The following is a 27,485-nucleotide window of genomic DNA, read 5'->3' as shown; positions in this document are numbered from 1 at the left end:
TCAGCCCATCGAGTCCACTCCACCATTTCATCATGGCTGATCTCGGATGCCATTCAACCCCATACACCTGCCCTCTCACTATATCCCCTGATTCCCTGACCAATCAGGAATCTATCAACTTCCGCTTTAAATATACCCACAGACTTGGCCTCCACCACAGTCTGTGGCAGCGCATTCCACAGATTCACACTTTGGCTAGAAAAAATTCCTCTTTACTTCTGATCTAAAAGGTTGCCTGTCAATTTTAATGCCATGCCCTGTACCTCTGTATACTTCTATTAGAGGAAACATCTTCTCCACATCCACCCTATCTAGTCCTTTCAACATTCAGTAGGTTTCAATGAGATCCCCACGCATTCTTCTAAATTCCAGTGAGCACAGGCCCAAAGCTGCCAAACACTCCTCATATGTTAACTCCTTCATTCCCAGACTCATCCTCATGAACCTCCTCTGGACTCTCTCCAGTGACAATATGTCCTTACTGAGATAAGGGGCCCAAAACTGTTGACAACACCCCAGCTGCAGCCTGACTAGTGTCTTATAAAGCTTCAGCATTACCTCCTTGTTTTTATATTTTGTTCCCCTTGAAATAAATGCCAACATTGCGTTTGCCTTCTTTACCTCACGCTCAACCTGTGAAGTAACATTCTGGGAGTATTGCACAACAACTCCCAAGTCCCTTGGCACCTCTGATTTTTTTTTTTTTTTGCAAGTTCAAAAATTTGTTTTATTTAGCAAGCAGCCAAACCAATGACCAGAGATCAATACGCTTCACCTAGGTACCTGTTCTTCAGCTACGATTTCCTCTGTTTATGCCTCTTCTTCCTCCCTTTGAAATGTTTATACCTCTTCGGCTAATGATTTGTTGCCCTTGAGCTGCAATTCTCCCCATCTGTGAATAAAGCTGTACTCTTCACAAAGGTTTAGGTTGTGTGATGGCAGCATCAGCTGAACTAGGAGGATCCTGGCTAGTGGATGGAATATCGGCTTCGTCTGAAGGCTGGGCAGATTCTTCCTCCTGAGGTCTTTCAATTTCTAACACAACGGCTGAACTAAGCCCTTCTTGATCTGCTCCTTCTGTCACAATGGGGGTGCTGGGAACAGACCCAGATGCAAGACACAGACACTGGAGTATAAGGAACAGGACTTGACTAGAGTAGGGACGTGACACGATTCAGGCAAGGAGCAGGGACAAGAATGCAGAGTTGGGCTAGGGAAAGCGGGACTAGGACTAGGAACCATGGACTAGGCTTGGACTCCGAGCCCGAGACTGGACAAGGACCCAGAACCTGGGTCTTGCCTCGGGCTCGGACCCCGGAACCGGGCAAGGACATGACATGGCTTGAGGCTGGGGACTTGGGTCTTGAGCTTGGCTGCGGGATCCTCGAGGCTTGGGGTCCTGGGTCATCATCACCACCTCCAGATTCAACTGTGCTGGACAGATTGCTGGTGCATGTTGCAACCATAGGAACAGACTGGGAGGCATGCTCAGTTATATCTGTTTGTGGTCCCTCACTGAAAACAGTCACTGGTGCATGAACTTGCAGCGGTGTGCTCGGTACACTGCAGCCTCCAGATTCATCTTCGTGAACAGCAGCAAGGTAAATTGGTGTTTCATACATTGCTAAACCTCCTTGTGAGGCCAATTGCCCCAGATCAGACTGACTTCAACCAGTTTGATTCCTATCTTCGGGTGGTCCAAACCTAAATTGAGGTACTCCTGCAACCTGGGGAGAATGAATGGCTTCTGCAAACCCATCTGATCGGTGGGGCACAACAAGTACTGGGCACCATTCTGTCATCTTCATCAACAAAATGTCAGGGGGACGTCACGTGATGACGTGGGATTGAGACCTGTAAATCCAGCTCTCCTGTAAAAAAGCAGCAAAGTACTGTTTAAACAAAGAAGAGTTAATAAATAGTTTTTAAGAACTACTTATAAACTAGTCAAGACTATTTTACGATATGCCTCGTAAACAGCAACAGAGGAAAACTGCGGTTTTGAAGTCCCCGCGAGATGGGAAGGAAAAAGGGCCTATTACAGCGATGGAACCTCGGGCTCAGGTTGGATCTCCTTCGGAGGAGACACATTTTATCTCTGGCGTTGAAGAACAGGGGGCAATGGCGGCAGCAGCCGTCCCTGGGAAGACGAAGCGGGAATTGCGCATGCGTAAAGAAGTAGGCAAAACCACAACATGACCAAAATCCGCGACCAATTTTAATAAATTGTTTGAGATTTCAAGGCAAAGAAAGGAATCTACAGGTGGCTGCCCAAGCTGCCAAGAATAGAAAAGGGCCATTGAAGGGAACAAAATTTTTTTCTACCCTGACATAAGTTATGAAGAGAAGGAAGAAGTTCAACCCAGTGAAAAAAGTCCTATGCGATCATGGTTATCAATTTATACTGTGCTATCCTGCAACCTTGAAGATTTTTTTGCCTGGCGGAGAAAGAAGATTTTTTGATGATTACCGGAAAGCGGAGGAGTTTGTGCCAGAATCTTTGAATATTCACCAGACACAAGAAGAAATCTAGGGGAGTGAGATGGATTAAAGATGAAGGCTGGGACAGGGAATACACTTGGTGGATTTTTAAAGGTGGAAAAATATATAAATGTATTATTAAATATGTGATAGAGGGGAAGAAATGTAAAAGTTTGAGGAATATTAGTTGGGAATAGTGACATTAAATTTCTTTTAATATATTTATAATTTTTTTTGTTACAGGGAGCTGGAAGAAATACTGACCAATCGCTACGGGATTCATGTGTGCAATCGTGGCGACAGCCATGACCCGCAAAATGGAGGGGGTTTTTTTCACTCACAACATTAGTAGGGGGGCATTTTGTTATTTTTCTTTTTATATCATATCTATCCTTTATTTCTTTTTGCCTGGATGATGGGGGGGGGGGGAACACAGCAACATGGTGAAGTTTAAAGAGATTCCCCAAGAAACTATGAGAGTTGAGGTGTTAAGTAATGTTTTAGATTGGAGTAATTTGGTTAGGAATAATGACTAACTTATTGAATTTTTTGAGTTTTAAGGTTAATGGGCTTAACGGACCGGTGAAAAGAAACAGAATTTTAACACACATTAAGAAAATGAAGGTAGATATAGCCTTCTTGCAGGAAGCACACTCAACAGAAACAGAACATCAGAAATTAAAGAGAGACTGGGTGGGAAGTGTTGTTGCAGCTTCATTTAGTTCAAAAGTGAGGGGAGTAGCAATATTGATCAATAAAACGTTACCAATTAGAATACAAAATGTAATAACTGATTCTGCGGGGAGATATATGATTATACACTGCCAACTTTTTTCCAAATTATGGACCCTCATCAATATTTATGCACCAAATGAAAATGATGCAAAATTTATACAAGAAGCTTTTTTGAATTTAGCTGACGCACATGATAAAATATTAATAGGTGGAGACTAACTTTTACCTAGACCCAGTCTTAGATAGATCAACCAAGGCTGTTACAAAATCGAAAGTAGTAAAACTAACTTTATCATCGGTAAAAGATTTAAATTTGCTTGATATATGGAGAAAAATTAACCCCAAAGAAAGAGACTATTTGTTCTATTCTAACAGACATAAAACTTACTGAAGGATAGATCTTTTTCTATTATGAATGAATATTCAAGACAGAGTGAAAAATATGGAATATAAAGTGAGAATATTGTCAGATCGCTCTCCTTAGATCCCCTCCAGTTTGCCTACCAGCCCCGACTAAGAGTTGAGGATGCCATCTTCTACCTGCTGAACCGTGTCTACGCCCACCTGGACAAGCCAGCGAGCGCTGTGAGGGTCATGTTTTTTGACTTCTCCAGTGCGTTCAACACCATCCGCCCTGCTCTGCTGGGGGAGAAGCTGACAGCGATGCAGGTGGATGCTTCCCTGGTGTCATGGATTCTTGATTACCTGACTGGCAGACCACAGTACGTGTGCTTGCAACACAGTGTGTCCGACAGAGTGATCAGCAGCACTGGGGCTCCACAGGGGACTGTCTTGTCTCCCTTTCTCTTCACCATTTACACCTCGGACTTCAACTACTGCACAGAGTCTTCTCATCTTCAGAAGTTTTCTGATTACTCTGCCATAGCTGGATGCATCAGCAAGGGAGGTGAGGCTGAGTACTGGGCTACTGTAGGAAACTTTGTCACATGGTGTCAGCAGAATTATCTGCAGCTTAATGTGAAAAAGACTACGGAGCTGGTGGTAGACCTGAGGAGAGCTAAGGTACCGGTGACCCCTGTTTCCATCCAGGGGGTCAGTGTGGACATGGTGGAGGATTAGAAATAGCTGGGGATACATATTGACAAATAAACTGGACTGGTCAAAGAACACTGTGGCTGTCTACAAGAAGGGTCAGAGCCGTCTCTATTTCCTGAGGAGACTGAGGTCCTTTAACGTCTGTCGGACGATGCTGAGGATGTTCTACAAGTCTGTGGTGGCCAGTGCTATCATGTTTGCTGTTGTGTGCTGGGGCAGCAGGCTGAGAGTAGCAGACACCAACAGAATCAACAAACTTATTCATAAGGCCAGTGATGTTGTGGGGATGGAAATGGACTCTCTCACGGTGGTGTCTGAAAAGAGGATGCTGTCTAAGTTGCATGACATCTTGGTGAATGTCTCCCATCCACCACATAATGTACTGGGTGGGCACAGGAGTACATTCAGCCAGAGACTCATTCCTTCAAGATGCAGCACAGAGCGTCATAGGAAGTCATTCCTGCCTGTGGCCATCAAACTTTTCAACTCCTCCCTTGGAGGGTTAGACACCCTGTGCCGATAGGCTGGTCCTGGACTTATTTCATAATTTACTGGCATAATTTACAGAGTACTATTTAACTATTTATGGTTCTATTACTATTTATTATTTATGGTGCAACTGTAACAAAAACCAAGTTCCCCCTGGGATCAATAAAGTATGACTATGGCTTTATTAATGACAATAATAATGACAGAAAAGGAAGAAGCAACTTATAGATGGAGATTTAATTCAATATTATTAAAATGTCAAGATTTTTGTGATTTTATGAAAAAACAGATCCAATTTTTTTTTTGGATACAAACTGTCATTCAGTTGATGATAAATTTGTATTATGGGATGCGACGAAAGCATATTTGAGGGGTCAGATAATAAGTTATACGTCTAAAATTAAGAAGGAATATATGGTAAAATTAGATCAATTGGAAAAAGAGATTACAAAATTAGAAAAAGAATCTCAAAGACATATGATAGAAGAAAAACCAAGACAACTTGTCAATAAGAAGTTACAATATAATACACGCTTCAGGCACATCGAACAGAAAAAGAAATCATGAGAACTAAGCAAAGGTATTATGAGTTAGGTGAGAGATCACACAGAATTCTTGCTTGGCAGTTGAAAACAGAACAGGCTTCCAAAACGATAAATGCAATTAGAACAAGTGCAAATAAAATTACAAAACTATAAACTTTTAGAAATTAATGAAACCTTCAAAAGTTTCTACTCTGAATTATATCAATCGGAATCACAAAACGATGTTAATGAGATAGAAAGATCTTTATCACAAATAACTCGTCCAAAATTCAATTTGGAAGAACAGAAAGGATTAGATATGCCTTTTACCTTAAAAGAGGTTGAAGAAGCTTTAGGATCACTTCAAAGTAATAAATCTCCAGGAGAGGATGGTTTTCCGCCTGAATTTTATAAAAAGTTTAAAGATTTATTAATTTCTCCTTTTATGGAGTTAATACGTCAAGTGGAAAAAATACATAAACTCCCAGAATCTTTCTCAACAGTGATTGTAATAGTATTGCAAAAAAAGGTAGAGATCCTTTCAAACCAGCATCATATAGGCCTATTTCTTTGTTGAACACGGATTATAAAATAATAGCAAAAATTTTATCTAATTGATTATCTAAATATTTATCAAAATTAATACATATGGATCAAACAGGAGTTATTAAAATAGACAATTGGCAGATAATGTAACTCGGCTACTTAGTATAATTCATTTGGCACAAAAAAGGGAGGAAATAAGTATGGTAGTAGCCTTGGATGCAGAAAAAGCACTTGATAGATTGGAATGGGATTTTTTATTTAAAGTATTAGAAAAATATGGGTTAGGAGTACCTTTTATAAACTGGATTAAAACCTTAAACACTAATCTTAACGCTAAAGTAGTGACAAATAGTCAAATTTCAACACCATTCCAGTTAAAAAGGTCAACTAGACAATGTTGACCATTATCACCTGCTTTACTTGTATTGGCAAGAGAACCATTAGCAGAACTAATTAGAATTGATTCAGATATTAAGGGTTTTAGAGTTAATCAGGAGGAATATAAGATTAATTTATTTGCTGATGATGTTTTGATTTATTTAACAAACCCACTGCATTTGTTACGTAAACTACCTTCTGGACTGGAAGAATATGGGAAAGTATCAGAGTGTAATTGGGATAAAAGTGAAATCTTACCTCTTACTCAAGGAGATTATAGAAACATAGAAAATAGGTGCAGGAGTAGGCCATTCGGCCCTTCAAGCCTGCACCGCCATTTATTATGATCATGGCTGATCATCCAACTCAGAACCCCGCTCCAGCCTTCCCTCCATACCCCCTGACCCCCGTAGCCACAAGGGCCATATCTAACTCCCTCTTAAATATAGCCAATGAACTGGCCTCAACTGTTTCCTGTGGCAGAGAATTCCACAGATTCACCACTCTCTGTGTGAAGAAGTTTTTCCTAATCTCGGTCCTAAAAGGCTTCCCCTCTATCCTCAAACTGTGGCCCCTCGTTCTGGACTTCCCCAACATCAGGAACAATCTTCCTGCATCTAGCCTGTCCAATCCCTTTTGGATCTTATACGTTTCAATCAGATCCCCCCTCAATCTTCTAAATTCCAACGAGTACAAGCCCAGTTCATCCAGTCTTTCTTCATATGAAAGTCCTGCCATCCCAGGAATCAATCTGGTGAACCTTCTTTGTACTCTCTCTATGGCAAGGATGTCTTTCCTCAGATTAGGGGACCAAAACTGCACACAATACTCCAGGTGTGGTCTCACCAAGGCCTTGTACAACTGCAGTAGTACCTCCCTGCTCCTGTACTCGAATCCTCTCGCTATAAATGCCAGCATACCATTCGCCTTTTTCACCGCCTGGTGTACCTGCATGCCCACTTTCAATGACTGGTGTATAATGACACCCAGGTCTCGTTGCACCTCCCCTTTTCCTAATCTGCCACCATTCAGATAATAATCTGTTTTCCTATTTTTGCCACCAAAGTGGATAAGTGGATAACTTCACATTTATCCACATTAAATTGCATCTGCCATGAATTTGCCCACTCACCCAACCTATCCAAGTCACCCTGCATCCTCTTAGCATCCTCCTCACAGCTAACACTGCCACCCAGCTTCGTGTCATCCGCAAACTTGGAGATGCTGCATTTAATTCCCTCATCCAAGTCATGAATATATATTGTAAACAACTGGGGTCCCAGCACTGAGCCTTGCGGTACCCCACTAGTCACCGCCTGCCATTCTGAAAAGGTCCCGTTTATTCCCACTCTTTGCTTCCTGTCTGCTAACCAATTCTCCATCCACATCAATACCTTACCCCCAATACCGTGTGCTTTAAGTTTGCACACTAATCTCCTGTGTGGGACCTTGTCAAAAGCCTTCTGAAAATCCAAATATACCACATCCACTGGTTCTCCCCTATCCACTCTACTAGTTACATCCACAAAAAATTCTATGAGATTCATCAGACATGATTTTCCTTTCACAAATCCATGCTGACGTTGTCGGATCATTTCACCGCTTTCCAAATATGCTGTTATCACATCCTTGACAACTGACTCCAGCAGTTTCCCCACCACCGACGTTAGGCTAACCGGTCTATAATTCCCCGGTTTCTCTCTCCCTCCTTTTTTAAAAAGTGGGGTTACATTAGCCACCCTCCAATCCTCAGGAACTAGTCCAGAATCTAACGAGTTTTGAAAAATTATCACTAATGCATCCACTATTTCTTGGGCTACTTCCTTAAGCACTCTGGGATGCAGACCATCTGGCCCTGGGGATTTATCTGCCTTCAATCCCTTCAATTTACCTAACACCACTTCCCTACTAACATGTATTTCGCTCAGTTCCTCCATCTCACTGGACCCTCTGTCCTTTACTAATTCTGGAAGATTATTTATGTCCTCCTTAGTGAAGACAGAACCAAAGTAATTATTCAATTGGTCTGCCATGTCCTTGCTCCCCATAATCAATTCACCTGTTTCTGTCTGCAGGGGACCTACATTTGTCTTTACCAGTCTTTTCCTTTTTACGTATCTATAAAAGCTTTTACAGTCAGTTTTATGTTCCCTGCCAGTTTTCTCTCATAATCTTTTTTCCCCTTCCTAAATAAGCCCTTTGTCCTCCTCTGCTGAACTCTGAATTTCTCCCAGTCCTCAGGTGAGCCACTTTCTCTGGCTAATTTGTATGCTTCTTCTTTGGAATTGATACTATCCCTAATTTCTCTTGTCAGCCAAGGGTGCACTACCTTCCTTGATTTATTCTTCTGCCAAACTGGGATGAACAATTGTTGTAGTTCATCCATGCAACCTTTAAATGCTTGCCATTGCATATCCACCGTCAATCCTTTAAGTGTCATTTGCCAGTCTATCTTAGCTAATTCACATCTCATACCTTCAAAGTTACCCCTCTTTAAGTTCAGAACCTTTGTTTCTGAATTAACTCTGTCACTCTCCATCTTAATGAAGAATTCCACCATATTATGGTCACTCTTACCCAAGGGGCCTCTCACGACAAGGTTGCTAATTAACCCGTCCTCATTGCTCAAAACCCAGTCCAGAATAGCCTGCTCTCTAGTTGGTTCCTCGACATGTTGGTTCAAAAAAGTCAATGTCGATTAGCTACCCAATTTAGATGGCCGATAAATGGTATAAAGTATTTAGGAATAAGACTTCATAATGATATAAAGAATTTATATAAATTGAATTATTTACCACTATTGAAAAAAATTCAAGAAGATGGATGATATTATCAATAACATTAGTGGGTAGAGTCAATGCTGCAAAAATGAATATATTTCCTAGATCATAGTATTTATTTCAAACACTACCAATACAACTGCCACAGAATTTTTTCAAGAGTTAAATAAATGTGTGAGGAAATTTCTTTGGAAAGGTAAGATGTCCAAGAAATAGTGGATGCATTAGTGATAATTTTTCAAAACTCGTTAGATTCTGGACTAGTTCCTGAGGATTAGAGGGTGGCTAATGTAACCCCACTTTTTAAAAAAAGGAGGGAGAGAGAAACCAGGGAATTATAGGCCGGTTAGCCTAACGTCGGTGGTGGGGAAACTGCTGGAGTCAGTTATCAAAGATGTGATAACATCACATTTGGAAAGCGGTGAAATCATCGGACAAAGTCAGCATGGATTTGTGCAGGGAAAATCATGTCTGACAAATCTCATAGAATTTTTTGTGGATGTAACTAGTAGAGTGGATAGGGGAGAACCAGTGGATGTGGTATATTTGGATTTTCAAAAGGCTTTTGACAAGGTCCCACACAGGAGATTAGTGTGCAAACTTAAAGCACATGGTATTGGGGGTAAGGTATTGATGTGGATGGAGAATTGGTTAGCAGACAGGAAGCAAAGAGTGGGAATAAACGGGACCTTTTCAGAATGGCAGGCGGTGACTAGTGGGGTACCGCAAGGCTCAGTGCTGGGACCCCAGTTGTTTACAATATATATTCATGACTTGGATGAGGGAATTAAATGCAGCATCTCAAGTTTGCGGATGACACGAAGCTGGGTGGCAGTGTTAGCTGTGAGGAGGATGCTAAGAGGATGCAGAGTGACTTGGATAGGTTGGGTGAGTGGGCAAATTCATGGCAGATGCAATTTAATGTGGATAAATGTGAAGTTATCCACTTTGGTAGCAAAAATAGGAAAACAGATTATTATCTGAATGGTGGCCGATTAGGAAAAGGGGAGGTGCAACGAGACCTGGGTGTCATTATACACCAGTCATTGAAAGTGGGCATGCAGGTACAGCAGGCGGTGAAAAAGGCGAATGGTATGCTGGCATTTATAGCGAGAGGATTTGAGTACAGGAGCAGGGAGGTACTATTGCAGTTGTACAAGGCCTTGGTGAGACCACACCTGGAGTATTGTGTGCAGTTTTGGTCCCCTAATCTGAGGAATGACATCCTTGCCATAGAGGGAGTACAAAGAAGGTTCACCAGATTGATTCCTGGGATGGCAGGACTTTCATATGAAGAAAGACTGGATGAACTGGGCTTGTACTCGTTGGAATTTAGAAGATTGAGGGGGGATCTGATTGAAACGTATAAAATCCTAAAGGGATTGGACAGGCTAGATGCAGGAAGATTGTTCCCGATGTTGGGGAAGTCCAGAACAAGGGGTCACAGTTTGAGGATAAAGGGGAAGCCTTTTAGGACCGAGATTAAGAAAAACTTCTTCACTCAGAGAGTGGTGAATCTGTGGAATTCTCTGCCACAGGAAGCAGTTGAGGCCAGTACATTGGCTATATTTAAGAGGGAGTTAGATATGGCCCTTGTGGCTACGGGGATCAGGGGGTATGGAGGGAAGGCTGGGGCGGGGTTTTGAGTTGGATGATCAGCCATGATCATAATAAATGGCGGTGCAGGCTCGAAGGGCCGAATGGCCTACTCCTGCACCTATTTTCTATGTTTCTATGTCAAGAATATCATTGGAAAAATTGACATGGAAATTTGAGTTAGGAGGGTTACAACTTCCAAATTTTAAGAATTATTACAAAGCAAATCAACTTAGATTTATTGCATCTTTCTTTGACGAACAAAAACCGGCATGGATTAGAATAGAATTAGATAAGATAGGAGAAAATATACCCGAAGATTTTATATAGAAATGGGAATCTAAATGGCTACGGGAAAAGAAAAAATCTCCTATATTAAAACATTTGATTGATCTATGGAATAAGATAAATGTTGATGATGAAATGAAGAAATCTTTACCAGCAAGAAGACCTTTGATCCAAAACGGACTTATTCCTTTTACAATGGATAATCAACTTTTATATAATTGGTACCAAAAAAGGCATTAGATGTATTGGAGACTGTTATGAAGGAGGTATATTGATGTCATTTGAACAATTAAAGAATAAATATAAAATATCAAATAACACGCTCTTTTGTTATCTTCAATTAACATAGAAACATAGAAAATAGGTGCAGGAGTAGGCCATTCGGCCCTTCAAGCCTGCACCGCCATTTATTATGATCATGGCTGATCATCCAACTCAGAACCCCGCCCCAGCCTTCCCTCCATAGCCCCGATCCCCGTAGCCACAAGGGCCATATCTAACTCCCTCTTAAATATAGCCAATGAACTGGCCTCAACTGTTTCCTGTGGCAGAGAATTCCACAGATTCACCACTCTCTGTGTGAAGAAGTTTTTCCTAATCTCGGTCCTAAAAGGCTTCCCCTTTATCCTCAAACTGTGACCCCTCGTTCTGGACTTCCCCAACATCGGGAACAATCTTCCTGCATCTAGCCTGTCCGATCCCTTTAGGATTTTATGCGTTTCAATCAGATCCCCCCTCAATCTTTTAAATTCCAGCGAGTACAAACCCAGTTCATCCAGTCTTTCTTCATATGAAAGTCCTGCCATCCCAGGAATCAATCTGGTGAACCTTCTTTGTACTCTCTCTATGGCAAGGATGTCTTTCCTCAGATTAGGGGACCAAAACTGCACACAATACTCCTGGTGTGGTCTCACCAAGGCCTTGTACAACTGCAGTAGTACCTCCCTGCTCCTGTACTCGAATCCTCTCGCTATAAATGCCAGCAAACCATTCGCCTTTTTCACCGCCTGCTGTACCTGCATGCCCACTTTCAATGACTGGTGTATAATGACACCCAGGTCTCGTTGCACCTCCCCTTTTCCTAATCGGCCACCATTCAGATAATAATCTGTTTTCCTATTTCTGCCACCAAAGTGGATAACTTCACATTTATCCACATTAAATTGCATCTGCCATGAATTTGCCCACTCACCCAACCTATCCAAGTCACCCTGCATCCTCTTAGCATCCTCCTCACAGCTAACACTGCCACCCAGCTTCGTGTCATCCGCAAACTTGGAGATGCTGCATTTAATTCCCTCATCCAAGTCATTAATATATATTGTAAACAACTGGGGTCCCAGCACTGAGCCTTGCGGTACCCTACTAGTCACCGCCTGCCATTCTGAAAAGGTCCCGTTTATTCCCACTCTTTGCTTCCTGTCTGCTAACCAATTCTCCATCCACATCAATACCTTACCCCCAATACCATGTGCTTTAAGTTTGCACACTAATCTCCTGTGTGGGACCTTGTCAAAAGCCTTTTGACAATCCAAATATACCACATCCACTGGTTCTCCCCTATCCACTCTACTAGTTACATCCACAAAAAATTCTATGAGATTCGTCAGACACGATTTTCCCTTCACAAATCCATGCTGACTTTGTCCGATGATTTCACCGCTTTCCAAATGTGATGTTATCACATCTTTGATAACTGACTCCAGCAGTTTCCCCACCACCGACGTTAGGCTAACCGGTCTATAATTCCCCGGTTTCTCTCTCCCTCCTTTTTTAAAAAGTGGGGTTACATTAGCCACCCTCCAATCCTCAGGAACCAGTCCAGAATCTAACGAGTTTTGAAAAATTATCACTAATGCATCCACTATTTCTTGGGCTACTTCCTTAAGCACTCTGGGATGCAGACCATCTGGCCCTGGGGATTTATCTGCCTTCAATCCCTTCAATTTACCTAACACCACTTCCCTACTAACATGTATGTCGCTCAGTTCCTCCATCTCACTGGACCCTCTGTCCCCTACTATTTCTGGAAGATTATTTATGTCCTCCTTAGTGAAGACAGAACCAAAGTAATTATTCAATTGGTCTGCCATGTCCTTGCTCCCCATAATCAATTCACCTGTTTCTGTCTTTAGGGGACCTACTTTTGTCTTTACCAGTCTTTTCCTTTTCACATATCTATAAAAGCTTTTACAGTCAGTTTTATGCTCCCTGCCAGTTTTCTCTCATAATCTTTTTTCCCCTCCCTAAATAAGCCCTTTGTCCTCCTCTGCTGAACTCTGAACTTCTCCCAGTCCTCAGGTGAGCCACTTTCTCTGGTTAATTTGTATGCTTCTTCTTTGGAATTGATACTATCCCTAATTTCTCTTGTCAGCCACGGGTGCACTACCTTCCTTGATTTATTCTTTTGCCAAACTGGGATGAACAATTGTTGTAGTTCATCCATGCAACCTTTAAATGCTTGCCATTGCATATCCAGCGTCAATCCTTTAAGTGTCATTTGCCAGTCTATCTTAGCTAATTCACGTCTCATACCTTCAAAGTTACCCCTCTTTAAGTTCAGAACCTTTGTTTCTGAATTAACGATGTCACTCTCCATCTTAATGAAGAATTCCACCATATTATGGTCACTCTTACCCAAGGGGCCTCTCACGACAAAATTGCGAATTAACCCTTCCTCATTGCTCAAAACCCAGTCCAGAATAACCTGCTCTCTAGTTGGTTCCTCGACATGTTGGTTCAAAAAACCATCCCGCATACATTCCAAGAAATCCTCTTCCTCAGCACCTTTACCAATTTGGTTCACCCAATCTACATGCAGATTGAAGTCACCCATTATAACTGCTGTTCCTTTATTGCACACATTTCTAATTTCCTGTTTCATACCATCTCCGACCTCACTACTACTGTTAGGTGGCCTGTACACAACTCCCACCAGCGTCTTCTGCCCCTTAGGGTTACGCAGCTCTACCCATATCGATTCCACATCTTCCCGGCTTATGTCCTTCCTTTCTATTGCGTTAATCTCTTCTTTAACCAGCAACGCCACCCCACCTCCCCTTCCTTCATGTCTATCCCTCCTGAATATTGAATATCCTTGAACGTTGAGCTCCCATCCTTGGTCACCCTGGAGCCATGTCTCTGTGATCCCAACTATATCATAATCATTAATAGCAATCTGCACTTTCAATTCATCCACCTTATTACGAATGCTCCTTGCATTGACACACAAAGTCTTCAGGCACTCTTTTACAACTCTCTTAGACCTTATACAATTATGTTGAAAAGTGGCCCTTTTTAATGCTTGCCCTGGATTTGTCGGCCTGCCACTTTTACTTTTCTCCTTAGTACTTTTTGCTTCTACCCTCACTTTACACCCCTCTGTCTCTCTGCACTTGTTCCCATCCCCCTGTTGTGAACTAACCTCCTCACGCCTTGCCTCTTTAATTTGATTCCCACCCCCCAACCATTCTAGTTTAAAGTCACCTCAGTAGCCCTCGCTAATCTCCCTGCCAGGATATTGGTCCCCCTAGGAGTCAAGTGTAACCCGTCCTTTTTGTACAGGTCACGCCTGTGCCAAAAGAGATCCCAATGATCCAAAAACTTGAATCCCTGCCCCCTGCTCCAATCCCTCAGCCACGCATTTATCCGCCACCTCATCACATTCCTACTCTCACTGTCGCGTGGCACAGGCAGTAATCCCGAGATTACTACCTTTGCAGTCCTTTTTCTCAACTCCCTTCCTAGCTCCCTATATTCTCCTTTCAGGACCTCATCCCTTTTCCTACCTATGTCATTGGTACCTATATGTACCACGACCTCTGGCTCCTCACCCTCCCACTTCAGGATATCTTGGACACGATCAGAAGTATCCCGGACCCTGGCACTAGGGAGGCAAACTACCATCCGGGTCTCTGGACTGCATCCACAGAATCGCCTATCTGACCCCCTTACTATCGAGTCCCCTATCACAACTGCCCTCCTCTTCATTGCCCTACCCTTCTGAGCTACAGGGCCAGACTCTGTGCCGGAGGCACGGCCACTGTCGCTTCCCCCGGGTAAGCTGTCCCCACCAACAGTACTCAAACAGGAGTACCTGTTGTTAAGGGGCACAGCCACCGGGGTACTCCCTATTACCTGACTCTTCCCCTTCCCCCTCCTAACCGTGACCCACTTGTCTGCCTCCCGTGGCCCCGGCGTGACCACCTGCCTGCAACTCCTCTCTATCAACTCCTCACTCTCCCTGACCAGACGAAGGTCATCCAGCTGCAGCTCCAGTTCCGTAACGCGGTCCCTTAGGAGCTGCATCTCGATGCACTTGGTGCAGATGTAGACGTCCGGGAGGCTTGGAGACTCCAGAGTCTCCCACATCCGACACCGAGAACAGCAAACTGCCCTCACACTCATACTGCCCCTCTCCTCAAATAACAACAGAAAATGAATGCCAAACCTTCCTCGCCTCGCCCGTTTCCGCCTAAGCCCGTTGTGCCGAAGCCCTTAAGTCTTCACTCTGCTCCCTGCTCACTCCGCCGCCTGCAAACTACGCTGCCCGCTCTATGAGGCTCTGTTCCTTTTAAATCTGCCGCGCTGCACAGCCCGACGTCACACGCCTGCGCAGTCCCGCCTCTCACAACGCCGTTGGAGAAAAAAAAAATAATGAAAATTTCAAAAATGTCTTTCTCGGCACTCCCACTCAGACTCTCAGACTCCTTCTTCGAATCAAACCCGAAGCAGGATTTCTGCCCTTTTAAATCTGCCGCGCTGCACTGCCCGACGTCTCTTAATTAAGGGCTTATTTAAGAGACCAACTGGGTCAAATAATGTTTTTGCCGAAACCTAATGAAATTGAAATTTTAATTCAAAAAGGAAAAATTTAAAAAATTATTTCTTTTATGTATAATCTGATTCAAAAACAGACACTTAAACAAGGAATTCACAAGTCAAGACAAAAGTGGGAAATGGATTTGAGTATTAATATTGATGAAACAAATTGGTCAAGACTGTCTTGACAGTATGACAAATACAATAAATGTTCGACTCAGATTAGTAGAATATAATTTTTTACACCAATTATATATTATACGGCAAAGAATAAATAGATTAACTTCAAACTTACCTGATCAATGTTCTCGGTGTAATCAAGAAATTGGTACTTTTTTTACATTCTACTTGGTCCTGTTCCAATATTCAACCTTTTTGGATAAATTTAAGAGATTTATTGGAACAAATTACTGGAACTCAACTTCCACATGACCCGATATTATTTTTATTAGGTGACATTGAAGGGATAAAATTGAAACTTAAATAGAATAAATACCAGAAAGAATTTATAAAAATTGCACTGGCAGTAGCCAAGAAGGCTATAGCAGTTACTTGGAAATCGGATTCGTATTTAAGTATGGATCGTTGGAATAATGATATTTTTAGCTGTATTCCACTTGAAAAAATTACTTATAATTTAAGAGATAAATATGATACATTTTTGAATATTTGGCGTCTTTTTTTTTTACGAAAGATAGGTTGGCATATCTAGGTGCTCCAATGATAAAGATGTTGGGCCTTTGGGGAAAGTAACAAATAAATATATTAAATTTATTTTGAATCCCATGGAGCATGTGGAGACCTTTCAATATCCAGTCAGTCTTTCTTTCTTTCTTTTTTTTTCTTTTTCTTTTCTTTCTTTTAGGTAGGGGTATATATCGGGGGGGAAGGGTTAAGGGAGGGGGAGAGCGTAGATATTATTATTTCATGTAATCATGTTTGAAAACTCAATAAAAATTATATATAAAAAATGTTGCTGCACACCTCCAATGCCTGGAGTAAGCTGAATTCCCCCTCGACTTGATGAAGGTCGCCTCGCTGGTGGAAATCTCTGCGCAGGTGGTCCCAGTTCTGGGGCTGGAGGTTGTATTGTAAGTCTTGGTGGAAGAGGATGTGCTGGTCTCCTTGGTGAGCATCGAGCTCGTGAAGCTGGTCTTTCAGCAACTGCCTGTTGCTGTCTTGGAGTTTCTGGTGTGCAGGATTCCGTGGTGGTGACACAACCTTCACCTCCAGAATTATCCTCTGAAACTTGAGAACTTTCTTTTTTAGCTTGTTCATCTGTACTAGGATCTGTCCCATCAGCAGCCTCAACATTGCCATCATCATAATTATCTTCTCCCTCAGGACTACCCTCATTACTATCTACACCATCACCATCCTCAATACCAGTATCATCATCATTGTCCTCTTCATTGTCTGGATCTTCATCAATCTCAATAATAATGTATTCAGTTGGTGTTTGAGAACTTCGTGAATACTGAGTACTTAGCTGATGTTCTAATGGTTGAGGGTCTAAATCCAAAGGGTGAGATGCCTCTTCATTATCTTCCATTAGTTGACAGGTGGGTATTCTTCAATAACCACCTGGGTGATAGAGTCCTGTGAATCCGGGTTCTCAGATTGGATCTGCATTTCGTCGTCTGCATCTGTGTTTTCTTCCATCTCCTGTACATGCTCTTCTGATCGCTGGGTGAGTTTCAATTTCTTTGACTGATGTTCTGAAGACTCATCCTGACCATGAGCTGTATTATCAGCACTGGTCTCTTCGTCATCTTCACGTTGACGTTTAGGCATAGGAGTGGAGCCTGAAACTGTTCAAATACAGCAGTGGAAGTGGATGGTCGTTCCATTGGGGAGTTCTGCACAACATCATAAGGTATGAGATGTGAATTAGCTAAGATAGACTGGCAAATGACACTTAAAGGGTTGACGGTGGATATGCAATGGCAAGCATTTAAAGATCGCATGAATGAACTACAACAATTGTTCATCCCAGTTTGGCAAAAGAATAAATCAAGGAAGGTAGTGCACCCGTGGCTGACAAGGGAAATTAGGGATAGTATCAATTCCAAAGAAGAAGCATACAAATTAGCCAGAAAAAGTGGCTCACCTGAGGACTGGGAGAAGTTCAGAGCTCAGCAGAGGAGGACAAAGGGCTTAATTAGGAAGGGGAAAAAAGATTATGAGAGAAAACTGGCAGGGAACATAAAAACGGACTGTAAAAGCTTTTATAGATATGTGAAAAGAAAAAGATTGGTTAAGACAAATGTAGGTCCCCTACAGACAGAAACAGGTGAATTGATTTTGGGGAGCAAGGACATGGCAGACCAATTGAATAATTACTTTGGTTCTGTCTTCACTAAGGAGGACATAAATAATCTTCCAGAAATAGTAGGGGACAGAGGGTCCAGTGAGATGGAGGAACTGAGCGAAATACATGTTAGTAGGGAAGTGGTGTTAGGTAAATTGAAGGGATTAAAGGCAGATAAATCCCCAGGGCCAGATGGTCTGCATCCCAGAGTGCTTAAGGAAGTAGCCCAAGAAATAGTAGATGCATTAGTGATAATTTTTCAAAACTCTTTAGATTCTGGACTAGTTCCTGAGGATTGGAGGGTGGCTAATGTAACCCCACTTTTTAAAAAAAGAGGGAGAGAGAAACCGGGGAATTATAGACCGGTTAGCCTAACATCGGTGGTGGGGAAAATGCTAGTCAGTTATCAAAGATGTGATAGCAGCACATTTGGAAAGCGGTGAAATCATCGGACAAAGTCAGCATGGATTTGTGAAAGGAAAATCATGTCTGACGAATCTCATAGAATTTTTTGAGGATGTAACTAGTAGAGTGGATAGGGGAGAACCAGTGGATGTGGTATATTTGGATTTTCAGAAGGCTTTTGACAAGGTCCCACACAGGACATTAGTGTGCAAACTTAAAGCACATGGTATTGGGGGTAAGGTATTGATGGGGATAGAGAATTGGTTGGCAGACAGGAAGCAAAGAGTGGGAATAAACGGGACCTTTTCAGAATGGCAGGCAGTGACTAGTGGGGTACTGTAAGGCTCAGTGCTGGGACCCCAGTTGTTTACAAAAAAATTAATGACTTGGATGAGGGGATTAAATGCAGCATCTCCAAGTTTGCGGATGACACGAAGCTGGGTGGCGGTGTTGGCTGTGAGGAGGATGCTAAGAGGATGCAGGGTTACTTGGATAGGTTGGGTGAGTGGGCAAATTCATGGCAGATGCAATTTAATGTGGATAAATGTGAAGTTATCCACTTTGGTGGCAAAAACAGGAAAACAGATTATTATCCGAATGGTGGCCGATTAGGAAAAGGGGAGGTGCAACGAGACCTGGGTGTCATTATACGCCAGTCATTGAAAGTGGGCAGGCAGGTACAGCAGGCGGTGAAAAAGGCGAATGGTATGCTGGCATTTATAGCGAGAGGATTCGAGTACAGGAGCAGGGAGATACTACTGCAGTTGTACAAGGCCTTGGTGAGACCACACCTGGAGTATTGTGTGCAGTTTTGGTCCCCTAATCTGAGGAAAGACATCCTTGCCATAGAGGGAGTACAAAGAAAGTTCACCAGATTGATTCCTGGGATGGCAGGACTTTCATATGATGAAAGACTGGATGAACTAGGCTTATACTCATTGGAATTTAGAAGATTGAGGGGGGATCTGATTGAAACATATAAAATCCTAAAGGAATTGGACAGGCTAGATGCAGGAAGATTGTTCCCGATGTTGGGGAAGTCCAGGACGAGGTGTCACAGTTTGAGCAGAAAGGGGAAGCCTTTTAGGACCGAGATGAGGAAAAACTTCTTCACACAGCGAGTGGTGAACCTGTGGAATTCTCAGCCACAGAAAACAGTTGAGGCCAGTTCATTGGCTATATTTAAGAGGGAGTTAGATATGGCCCTTGTGGCTAAAGGGATCAGCGGGTATGGAGAGACGGCTGGTACAGAGTTCTGAGTTGGGTGATCAGCCATGATCAATACTGAATGGTGGTGCAGGCTCGAAGGGCTGAATGGCCTACTCCTGCACCTATTTTCTCTGTTTCTATGTATCAGAAGGGTAGGGAAAGGAAGAGGAGGGCAGTACTAATAGGGGACTCGATAGTAAGGGGGTCAGAAAGGCAATTCTGTGGATGCAGTCCGGAGACCCGGATGGTAATTTGCCTCCCTGGTGCCAGGGTCCAGGATATTTCTGATCGCGTCCAAGATATTCTGAAGTGGGAGGGAGAGGAGCCAGAGATCGTGGTACATATAGGTACCAATGATATAGGTAGGAAAAGGGGAGAGGTCCTGAAAGGAGAATATAGGGAGTTAGGAAGGGAGTTGAGAAAAAGGTCCACAAAGATAGTAATCTCGGGATTACTGCCTGTGCCATGCGACAGTGAGAGTAGGAATGCAATGAGGTGGAGGATAAATGCGTGGCTGAGGGATTGGAGCAGGGGGCAGGGATTCAAGTTTTTGGATCATTGGGACCTCTTTTGGCGCAGGTGTGACCTGTACAAAAAGGACGGGTTACACTTGAATCCTAGGGGGACCAATATCCTGGCGGGGAGATTTGCGAGGGCTACTGAGGTGACTTCAAACTAGAATGGTTGGGGGGTGGGAATCAAATTAAAGAGACTAGGAGAGAGGAGGTTAGTTCACAACGGGAGGATGGGAACAAGTGCAGAGAGACAGAGGGGTGTAAAATGAGGGTAGAAGCAAAAAGTAGTAAGGTGAAAAGTAAAAGTGGCAGGCCAGCAAATCCAGGGCAAAAATCAAAAAGGGCCACTTTTCAACATAATTGTATAAGGGCTAAGAGTGTTGTAAAAGCGAGCCTGAAGGCTTTATGTGTCAATGCAAGGAGCATTCGTAAAAGGTGGATGAATTAAAAGTGCAGATTGTTATTAATGAATATGATATACTTGGGATTCCCTTTTCCTACCTATGTCATTGGTATCTTCACCCTCCCACTTCAGGATATCTTGGACGCGATCAGAAATATCCCGGACCCTGGCACCTTCCAGGTCGGAGGAGGCACGGCAGGTGAAGGAGCGAGTGCGGGGATTGGCTGAGAAGGAGCGGCTGATTTAAAATTATCAGCTAATATAAGCAAGTCTCGCTCTAGGGGAGCAGCTTTGTCGAGGGAGGTGCCTTGCGAGAAAAGTGCGAGTCTTTGGCTCAGGAGTCTTCGGCGAGGAGGCTGAGAGTGGAGAGAACGCCACAGTTGGAGAGGGTGAGAAGTGGAGAAGAGATGACCGCTAGGCTGATTCAGTGGGCTGTGTGCATGATGTGGGAGGTCAGGGACACTGACGGCGCCTCTGGATCCTACACCTGCGGAAAATGTGTCCAGATTCAGCTTCTGAAGGACCGTGTTGCAGCACTGGAGAGGCAACTGGATGATGTTAGGTTAATCCGGGAGAACGAGAGTTTTCTGGACAGGACCTACAGTGAGGTCGTTACACCCAGGATACAGGAAGGGAGAAGGAGGACGACGATGAACAAGGAAAGGATGCTTGAAGTACAGGAGACCCCGGGGGATGTGTGTCTCGTAAACAGATTCTCCCTCTTGGAAGCTGTCGGGACAGAAGACAGTGCCAGTCTGAGAGGCGGACGGATCTGCGAGTCAACAATTGGCGCTGAGGCAAAGTCGAGGAGACCGGCGTCAGACAGAGCCGTGGTCGTAGGGGACTCCATAGTGAGAGGTACAGAAAGGGGTTTCTATGGCAACAGGCGAGATTTAAGGATGGTGTGTTGCCTCCCTGGTGCTGGGATCCAGGATGTCACGGACCGATTGCAGAGAATCCTCAAGAATGAAGGTGAACATCCGGAAGTGGTGGTGTATGTCAGCACAAATGATGTGGGGAAGAAGAGGAAAGACGTTCTACAGCGCGACTTCAGAGAACTCGGAAGAAGGCTGAAAAGCAGGACTTCCAGGGTGGTTATCTCCGGTTTGCTTCCAGATCCCTGTGCTGGAGTGGTCAAGGACAGGGAGATAATGGATCTGAATGTGTGGCTGAGGAACTGGTGCAGGAAGCAAGGATTTACATTCTTGGACCACTGGGGTATGTTTCGGGGTGACGGGTTGCACCTTAATAAGCGGGGCACCAGCATTCTGGCAGGCAGCTTTGCCTCTGCAACACGGGTGTGTTTAAACTAAGTAGTGCGGGGAGGGGACAATCTGGAAACATAAGGATGGAGATAAAGGGAAAGTGAGAATAAGAAAAGTTAAGAAAGACAGCAGAATCAACAGAGCAGAAAGATCAAGAAGGGATAGTACAGTATGGCCAAGTGAAATAGGAATTGATATGGGAGGTGAGGGGAGTAATGAATTAAAAGTATTGTATATGAATGCACGGAGTATAAGAAATAAAGTGGATGAGCTTGAGGCTCAGTTGGAAATTGGTAAGTATGATGTTGTGGGAATAACAGAGACATGGCTGCAAGTGGACAGGGCCTGGGAAATGAATATTTAAGAGTATACATCCTATCGAAAGGACAGACTGATGGGCAGAGGGGGTGGGGTGGTTCTTTTGGTGAGGAATGATATTCAGTCCCTTGCGAGGGGGGACATAGAATCAGGAGACATAGAGTCAGTATGGATAGAACTGAGAAATTCTAAGGGTAGAAAGACCCTAATGGGAGTTATCTAGTCTGGATGTAGGGTGCAAGTTGAATCAAGAGTTAAAATTGGCATGTCGCAAAGGTAATGCTACAGTTGTTATGGGGGACTTCAACATGCAGGTAGACTGGAGGAATCAGGTTGGTACTGGACCCCAAGAAAGGGAGTTTGTGGAGTCCCTCCGAGATGGATTCTTAGAACAGCTTGTACTGGAGCCTACCAGGGAGAACACAATTCTAGATTTAGTGTTGTGCAATGAACCGGATTTGATCAGGGACCTCGAGGTAAAGGAGCCATTAGGAGGTAGTGACCATAATATGATAAGTTTTAATCTACAATTTGAGAGGGAGAAGGGAAACTTGGAAGGGTCAGTATTGCAGTTGAACAAAGAGAACTATGGTGCTATGAGGGAGGAGCTGGCCAAAGTTCAATGGAACAATACCCTAGCAGGGATGACAGTGGAACAGCAATGGCAAGTGTTTCTGGGAATAATGTGGAAGGAGCAGGATCAGTTCATTCCAAAGAGGAAGAAAGATCCTAAGGGAAGTAAGGGGAGGCCGTGGCTGACAAGGGAAGTAATGGACAGTATAAAAATAAAAGAGAAGAAGTATAACATAGCAAAGACGAGTGGGAAGCCGGAGGATTGGGAAACTTTTAAAGAGCAACAGAAGATAACTAAAAAGGGAATACGTGGAGAAAAAATAAGGTACAAAGGTAAACTAGCCAAGAATATGAAGGAGGATAGTAAAAGCTTCTTTAGGTATGTGAAAAGGAAAAAAATAGTTAAGACCAAAATTGGGCCCTTGAAGACGGAAGCCGGTGAATTTATTATGGGGAACAAGGAAATGGCAGACGAGTTGAACAGGTACTTTGGATCTGTCTTCACTAGGGAAGACACAAACAATCTCCCAGATGGAATAGTGGCCAAAGGACCTAGGGTAATGGATGAATTGAAGGAAATTTATATTAGGCAGGAAATGGTGTTGGATAGGCTGTTGGGTCTGAAGGCTGATAAGTCCCCGGGACCTGATGCTCTGCATCCCGGGGTACTTAAGGAGGTGGCCTTAGAAATCGTGGACGCATTGGTAATCATTTTCCAATGTTCTATAGATTCAGGATCAGTTCCTGTGGATTGGAGGGTGGCTAATGTTGTCCCTCTCTTCAAGAAGGGAGGAAGAGAGAAAACAGGGAATTATAGACCGGTCAGCCTGACGTCGGTGGTGGGAAAGATGCTGGAGTCAATTATAAAAGATGAAATTACAACACATCTGGAGAGTAGTAACAGGATTGGTCTGAGTCAGCATGGATTTACGAAGGGAAATCGCGCTTGACTAATCTTCCGGAATTTTTTGAGGATGTAAGTATGAAAATGGACAAGGGAGAGCCAGTGGATGTTGTGTATCTAGACTTTCTGTAAGCCTTTGATAAGGTCCCACATAGGAGATTAGTGGGCAAAATTAGGGCACATGATATTGGGGGCAGAGTACTGACATGGATTGAAAATTGGCTGGCTGACAGAAAACAAAGAGTAGCGATTAACGGGTCCCTTTCGGAATGGCAGGCGGTGACCAGTGGGGTACCGCAGGGTTCAGTGCTGGGACCGCAGCTGTTTACAATATATATTAATGATTTAGATGAGGGAATTAAAAGTAACATTAGCAAATTTGCTGATGATACAAAGGTGGGTGGCAGTGTGAAATGGGAGGAGGATGTTTTGAGAATGCAGGGTGACTTGGACAGGCTGGGTGAGTGGGCAGATGCATGGTAGATGCAGTTTAATGTGGATAAATGTGAGGTTATCCACTTTGGTGATAAGAACGGGAAGGCAGATTATTATCCACATGGAGTCAAGTTAGGAAAAGGGGAAGCACGAGATCTAGGTGTTCTTGTACATCAGTCACTGAAAACAAGCATGCAAGTACAGCAGGCAGTGAAGAAAGCTAATGGCATGCTGGCCTTCATAACAAGGGGAATTGAGTATAAGAGCAAAGAGGTCCTTCTGCAGCTGTACAGGGCCCTGGTGAGACCACACCTGGAGTACTGTGTGCAGTTTTGGTCTCCAAATTTGAGGAAGGACATTCTTGCTATTGAGGGAGTGCAGCGTAGGTTCACAAGGTTAATTCCCGGGATGGCGGGACTGTCATATGTTGAAAGATTGGAGCGACTGGGCTTGTATACTCTGGAATTTGGAAGGCTGAGCGGGGATCTTATTGAAACATATAAGATTATTAAGGGATTGGACACGCTGGAGGCAGGAAGCATGTTCCCGCTGATGGGCCAGTCTAGAACCAGAGGACACAGTTTAAGAATTAGGGGTAGGCCATTTAGAACGGAGTTGAGGAAAAACTTTTTCACCCAGAGAGTGGTGGATATATGGAATGTTCTGCCCCAAAAGGCTGTGGAGGCCAAGTCTCTGGACGCTTTCAAAAAAGAGATGGATAGAGCTCTTAAAGATAGTGGAATGAAAGGTTATGGGGATAAGGCAGGAACTGGATATTGATAGTGGATGATCAGCCATGATCACAGTGAATGGCGGTGCTGGCTCGAAGGGCCGAATGGCCTACTCCTGCACCTATTGTCTATTGACATCCAGTTCATCTGTACGTGTGAACTTCCCACTGTAGAGGTCATTTACAGAGACAGGTGTGTAATTCATGTTAACACAAATGAATTGAATTAAACTGACTTTATTTCTTACATCCTTCACATACATGAGGAGTAAAATCAATACATTACATCTCCATCTAAATGTGCAACGTGCAATAATAATTTATAATCATTTATAATAAATAGAACAGTCAATGTAATATAGAGTATACTCAAATCAGCGTGAGTTCATCAGTCTGATAGCCTGGTGGAAGAAGCTGTCCGGGAACCTGTTGTTCCTGGCTTTGATACTGCAGTACCTCTTCCTGGATGGTAGCAGCTGGAATAGATTGTGGTTGGGATGGCTTGGATCCCCAGTGATCCCCAATATTTCCATTTTATATTGTTGTGCATACTATTTATTATAAATTAGTATAGTTTGCACATGGCACATTCAGACAGAGACATAACGTAAAGGATTTTACTCCTCAAGTATGTGAAGGATGTAAGAAATAAAGTCAATTCAATCCTTTATAATTGTTGAATGTTATGATATGTTGAGTCCTGACAAACACACCACAGCAAGTTCCTAGTACAGGTAAAGGTAATATTTAAGCCCTGATCCTTTATTTTCCCTCTCAACCCCGTTCTCCAGCTTTCTCCCCATAACCTCTGAAGCTCTGACCCAACAAGACGGCACCAACCCCGCTTCGGACACACCCGAGGTCTCGGCCTCCTCCACCATCTTGTGGCGACGGCGCATTCCCCAGACTCGGCGCCCTCTGGCCGAGGAGGGCCCTCCTCAGGCAGCACTGCAGGACATCAGCGAGCCCTTCGGCCCATCTAGTCCATGGTGGAAATCTTTTCCTTCATCTCTGCTCCCAAGGGTCGACCGTCTATTCTGAGGCTAAATTTAAGAACTCGACTTGGATGAGGAGCGGACCGACCCACAAACTCCTCCCCAGCCGCCCACAACACTACCGGCGACGGACGGACCCCACCCGCCCAACACCGGATTGCCCGCCATTGATTTGGTCGTTACCTCTTCTGCCTCATCATCTCGGCCCGGGCTTTACGGGAATGGCGAAGAACGACGGTGCCGGTTTGGGAAGCGTCTCCCGGCCTCTCGCAGCCGTCTTCCCCGCAGCCGGCAGTCACAGCCCCCGAACTCCCTTTCGGAAGACCCTCCTTTGAGGAGCCTCGGGACAGGCGGTTCAGGGAGCGTTTCATTCTGAAGAGGGATCAGCGAGAGAGAGAGAGATCTCCCCCTCAGACCCGAGTTCTCCAATCGGTCTCTCCCCCTCTGGAGAAAAGAGAGAGAGACGGAGAGGGAGAGGGAGAGGGGAGAGAGAGGGGGAGAGGGGAGAGAGAGGGGGGAGAGGGAGAGGGGGAGAGGGGGAGAGGGCGGGAGGGGGGGAGGGGGAGGGGGAGAGGGAGGGGGGAGAGGAGAGGGAGGGGGGAGAGGGAGGGGGGAGAGGGAGGGGGGAGAGGGAGGGGAGAGGGAGGGGAGAGGGAGGGGGGAGAGGGAGGGGGGAGAGGGGAGGGGGAGGGGGAGGGGGAGGGGGAGGGGGAGGGGGAGGGGGAGGGGGAGAGGGAGGGAGGGGGGAGGGGGAGAGGGAGGGAGGGGGAGGGGAGGGGGAGGGGGAGAGGGAGGGAGGGGGAGGGGAGGGGGAGGGGGAGAGGGAGGGAGGGGGAGGGAGGGGGAGGGAGGGGGAGGGGGAGGGGGAGGGGGAGGGGGAGGGGGGGGAGGGGGAGGGGGAGAGGGAGGGGGAGAGGGAGGGAGGGGGAGGGGGAGAGGGAGGGAGGGGGAGAGGGAGGGGGAGGAGAGAGAGAGAATGAAAAGAAAAGAAAGAAAGGAAGAGAAAGAGAGAGTCCTGAGGCGATCCTTGACGAGGAGCCGCCCCCGGTCACACCGACGGACGGACCCGACCCCACAACGGGGAACTGAACCGATGCCCAGCAGTCTGACGGTTGAGTCCGTCCCGCGGGAACGGACAGTTTGTTCTCGCGTTCACCTCGCGACCCCGGTCACACCTCAGGGTTCCACCCCCGGGGCGTTGGAAGACGCCGTTCCCGTCAGAGCGAGGCCGGCGGAATCCCGCGCAGAGGCCGCGAGGGTGAAGCCGGAGGCGGAGAGGCGAAGCAGCAGATCGGCTGCGGTTTCGCTCCGAATGGGGCCGAGGCCAGTCACCGACACCAGGCAAGGTTGGCCGGCCGGTTGGACTCCGCCACCGGCCGAGCTCCTGGCTCGGGAACCGAAAGGGCTCCCAATAATTCCGCCTCAGCTGGGACTCGCAGCCTCCAACGAGGGCCGCGGTAATGCCGCCAACGGCAAGGCGCCATGACACCTCGGGGTGCTCCGAAGTTCGCCATCACGACGTAGCTTTTTAAACCTTTCGTAAGCTTGTCTTTTCTTCTTGACCAGATTGACAACAGCCTTTGTCCGCCACGGTTCCTGTTACCGACCGTCCTTTCCCGGTCTCATTGAAACGTCCCTCAGCAGAACTCCACTCAAATATCCCCTGAACATTTGCCACATTTCTGCCGTACATTTCCCTGAGAATCTCTGTTCACAAGTTATGCTTCC

At 44.8% G+C, this 27,485-nt stretch overlaps 1 long non-coding RNA gene across 1 annotated transcript; it reads right to left on the bottom strand.

Moving 5' to 3' along the window:
* Window positions 1-761: 761 nt before the first annotated feature.
* Window positions 762-26,121, bottom strand: LOC140212703 (uncharacterized). Its single transcript, XR_011889786.1, has 5 exons — window positions 25,941-26,121; window positions 16,679-17,553; window positions 15,990-16,065; window positions 5,616-5,686; window positions 762-1,871 (listed from the first exon to the last, which is right to left on the bottom strand). It is a non-coding gene; the product is annotated as an uncharacterized lncRNA (long non-coding RNA).
* Between the last annotated feature and the right edge of the window lie 1,364 nt (window positions 26,122-27,485).

The sequence above is a fragment of the Mobula birostris genome, chromosome 20, assembly GCF_030028105.1.
Source record: "Mobula birostris isolate sMobBir1 chromosome 20, sMobBir1.hap1, whole genome shotgun sequence".
Lineage (NCBI taxonomy): Eukaryota > Metazoa > Chordata > Chondrichthyes > Myliobatiformes > Myliobatidae > Mobula > Mobula birostris.
Note: the sequence above shows the minus strand (reverse complement) of the source record. Positions and strands in the feature narration are given on the sequence as shown.